This window comes from Triticum dicoccoides, chromosome 3A (assembly GCF_002162155.2).
Source record: "Triticum dicoccoides isolate Atlit2015 ecotype Zavitan chromosome 3A, WEW_v2.0, whole genome shotgun sequence".
Lineage (NCBI taxonomy): Eukaryota > Viridiplantae > Streptophyta > Magnoliopsida > Poales > Poaceae > Triticum > Triticum dicoccoides.
In genome coordinates, this window is record NC_041384.1 from 256,267,841 (window position 1) to 256,271,848 (window position 4,008).

General features: G+C 42.4%; 2 long non-coding RNA genes across 2 annotated transcripts; both read right to left on the reverse strand.

Moving 5' to 3' along the window:
• Window positions 1-249: 249 nt before the first annotated feature.
• On the reverse strand, window positions 250-1,309 carry LOC119271525. The gene is made up of 2 exons (XR_005134577.1): window positions 1,200-1,309; window positions 250-479 (listed from the first exon to the last, which is right to left on the reverse strand). It is a non-coding gene; the product is annotated as an uncharacterized LOC119271525 (long non-coding RNA).
• Window positions 1,310-1,314: 5 nt separating this feature from the next.
• On the reverse strand, window positions 1,315-3,735 carry LOC119271526. The gene is made up of 3 exons (XR_005134578.1): window positions 3,716-3,735; window positions 1,780-1,870; window positions 1,315-1,425 (listed from the first exon to the last, which is right to left on the reverse strand). It is a non-coding gene; the product is annotated as an uncharacterized LOC119271526 (long non-coding RNA).
• Window positions 3,736-4,008: the final 273 nt, after the last annotated feature.

Below are 4,008 nucleotides of genomic sequence, written 5' to 3' on the forward strand. Positions count from 1 at the left end.
CATCTGCTGTCAGATGGCAAAGAGCCCAAATAGGCCAGCCCAAAAGTTACATGTAGATGACACGTGGCCTCTTTGCCATCTGCCAGCTGATGGCAAAATGACTATATTGCCCCATTTAATTTTGTTTTTTCTTATATCAATTCATTTTCATAGAAATCAAACACAAATAGATTTATATGACCAATATAGCATATTCAACACATATTACCAATAGTCATGAACACATATGTATCCAACACATGTTACCAATAGTAGCAAGTTTCATCCGTACATATACATAGTTTCATCAATATTACACAGTTTCATCCATAGGTAGCAAGTTTCACAAGGTCAAAACAAAAACTCGACCATAACGAGGACCATAACGTAGTCGTTGGCCCAACTCGGCTGCACCACACCGAGGCACTGTTGTTCCATCGAGCTCGACCATGTGCGGGGCTTCGTCATCGTCATGGAGGTCCCGGTGGTCGTCCTGGTCCCTGGAAAGTGCACCTTATTATTTCATTTCAGAGAAAGCGTGAAACACGAATGGCATGTATGTAGATCCCCAGGACAAGCAAACTTAGCTAGTAAATATGAACAAGGACTACTATAGCATAGGATGTAAGTACTGGTGACTACTAGACCTATATTAAAAGTAAACAGAACTAGCTCGGATAACAACTCTATAGCACTAATGTTGATGCATTCAAGTTACTACCATTCAAGTATGCATACATATCATAATGTTCCAAATATGCATACATATCATACACATCAGTGACGTTAACTTGTTCATAAGATTTATAACACTAAGTGCCAAATCCATTGATTTGTATAAGAAGGTGCCATATCCATTAATTCACATGCAAAGGCAAAGAGTGCTGCTGAAATTAACAGTGCGTGCTTCATCAAATTTTCTTAATTAACAGTGCCAAGTTAATAAGTGCCTTGCTTGTGTAGATCCATTAATTCATGTTAATCAGGAAACAATGCACCCAAATCACAAAATCAAAACACGCAATGTTAAAATACATGGACAAAGTGCCAACAGATGATATGATTTTCTTGAACTGTGCAAGCAGCAACACAGATAACTCTTATGAACATATGAACCTGTGCCAAATACAATATATGAATAAAGTGCGAAGCAACATCATGGACAAAAATTACAAAAAAACATGGTGGAATAGAGGGGATGGGGAGAAGCAAAGCCTCACTGGATGTTAAGGAGGAGCACGAGGAAGTGGTGCCGCAGGCCCCGCACTGACGGCGGGCAGGCGGGCGGCCTCCAGGCCAGGGGGTTGCCGGTGAGATCCAGGAGGATGGTCAGGTCGCTGTCGGGCGTCGGCCTGCTCCCTCCTCTTCTCTTGCCCTGCTCATTCCATCCTCGTCTGGGAGGCCGAGGACGCGTTGATCATGGTCATGGCGGTTGACGGTCCAGATCTGGAAAAAGGTAAGAGAGGTGAGGGAAATTGGAAGCTCAAACAAACAGTTTTTCCCCTTTAATTAAATTTTGTTGTCACTCCAAAAGTTCTTAGTTGGTACCCTCCTGTGATGCTAAATCAGCAACTAACCTTTTTTTCAGAGTAGCGAACCTATCTAATAAATATAAAACTGTAACAGGGAAGCTTTAACAACAGAGTAGCTGAGGCTTAGAATTTACTGAAGATGATCAACAACAGAATGTATTTGACAGAGCAAGTAGAAACTACAGAGTAATGCTTCAGTAACCACAAGTTTGTCTCTGTTTCCTTGCAAGAAGAGTGCAAGTAGACACTTCTTTTTTGCCTTCATTACCTCACAGATTCAAATACAAAGGTAGGCACCCTGACTCGATGTTAACCACAACATGCCTCCTCACAACACAAGCAAAACCAACTCATCAGACCTGCAATCAGGATAACAACATATCATTCAGAGTTCAAACCGAGTAAACAAACATAAGTAGCAGACACTAGGGCATCCAAAGTTTACCTATGTCAAGAGCTAAAAACAATCAGCACGTCATATATGGCAATCTGCAAGAGCTAAAACAACAGCCAAATAGAGAGACCAAGCCTTTCTCCCTTACAAGACAGTGTCGTAAAATGACCAAGAACAAATACCGTCTGATTCCAAAATAAAGATGTGAGAGTCTACATCAATTAGAAATTCAAAGTGAACATTTTATCAAAGAAACTCAACTAGCAGAACTCATGTAAGCCCATATGCTCGTGTTGTTTTTACTTGTCATGTAGAAACAGCATGAACATCACTACTTAAAGCATATCAGCAAACAATCACATTGCAATATGTGTGTAGAAAGTGCATGCAAACTACATAAATAGAGCTAACTATCATATAAGCTAGTGATATATTCCTACACAAACATCTCATATGAGATACTAACTAGGAGTAATTCTTTTATCCTGTCAAAACTGTAGCTGCTACACAATCAGCACTACACTTCCATATTTATCTCAAAATTAAAGATAATGATCTAGTTAATATCAAGTGCAATTCTGTAAATCTCAACGAGACAAGTGCGGCCAGAAGTTTCAGTTTTAATACACACAAGGGGCCTTATTCTGCAGTTCAATAACTTGGTGAGATTCTTTTAAATTGCTGCCGATAACTACTAGGAGTAATAGTGAGGCTGCATTGTCAATATAACCATGCACACAAGGACCACCCCACCAGATGTATATGTCCAAGTTTGCATATAGAAGTAAAAAGAGGATGTTGAGAAGAAGGTCTAAGCGAGAGACTCTCTTTTCTCCTCAGTGAGCTCAGTTTTAAAAAAAGAGGCATGTGGTTCTCTTTTTTATGCAGAGAAAATATTGTAGTTTGCAAAAAACTGCAGTATTAAAATCACAGTTTTTAGAGACAATCAAACAAACCTTTGTAATAAAAACCACAGTATTATAAAAAGCTGCAGTATTCTAAGAATACTTAGAAAATACTTTGTTATCAAACGGGGCCTCAGCTACCTAGCCATTAGCAGTGCAAGCACACGCCTGCTGCCCGGAGCTGATCAACATGCTCAGCTAGCTAACATACGGGCCATCCCATCAGGAGCCCGGAGGAAGAAACAACCAGCTCATATGTCCCTCTCACTCCTTCCCGCCGGCTGAGCCGAGCTGAGCCACTGTTCCATGCACTCGCAGCCCCACCCCATACTAAGGCCCCGTTTGATAGCACAGTATTTTCAAAGTATTCTAACAATACTGTAGTTTCGTTTAATACTAAAGTTTTAATTACAGTGAGGTGTTTGGTTACCCATAAAAATTGCAGTGTTAATACTATGTTATTCTCAAAACCTATGCCATCAAATGATCAAACTGGAGCTGATATTAATTTGGTTTAGTCAAGAAAAGAGACTTGAGTTTCCATAAGGAAAACACATGTTACTACTACGTACTTTGTAAGAAGTGGACCTTGAAAGTAGGTATCGTCAGAATCAGATAGGAACAAACTGTAATTTCAGACGCATTATTATACTTATTCGTGCACTCTTCTTTCCCTAGTCCCAAGCCTTACTGAATCTGAAATATTTCTAGAACCTGAATCTGAATTATCTCCCAGGTTTCTGAATCAAAATGATTTTGTCTTAGTTGGAAATCGATCTTTTTCTTGTTGTTGCGGTGGGGTTGGAAATCGATCTCGTGAGAGAGTAATAATAACAAGTGAAGCTCTGAAACGATGGAACTTTGTAGGGATACGATACGGAAGGGGAGAGGCGTTGGTACCGTACCGTATGTATAGAGGATGAGGTCAGTTGACGACGGATCTGGTGATGAAGCAGCCCGGTGGGAAGGGAATCCGGAGGAAAACGATGCCCTCCGCCAGCCTATGTATGCATCTGGACCGAGACGCGCCCGACCGATACCGATGCCGCGGGAAGGGGGCGACGCCGTGGCCTGGCTCGGTGGAGGGGCGGGCTGCGGTGGCGGGGACGGCCGCGGGGCACGCCGCGGTGGCCGGGAGGGCCGCAGTGGCCGGGAGGGCCGCGGGGAGGGGGCGGCGCCGCGGCCTGGAACGGTGGAG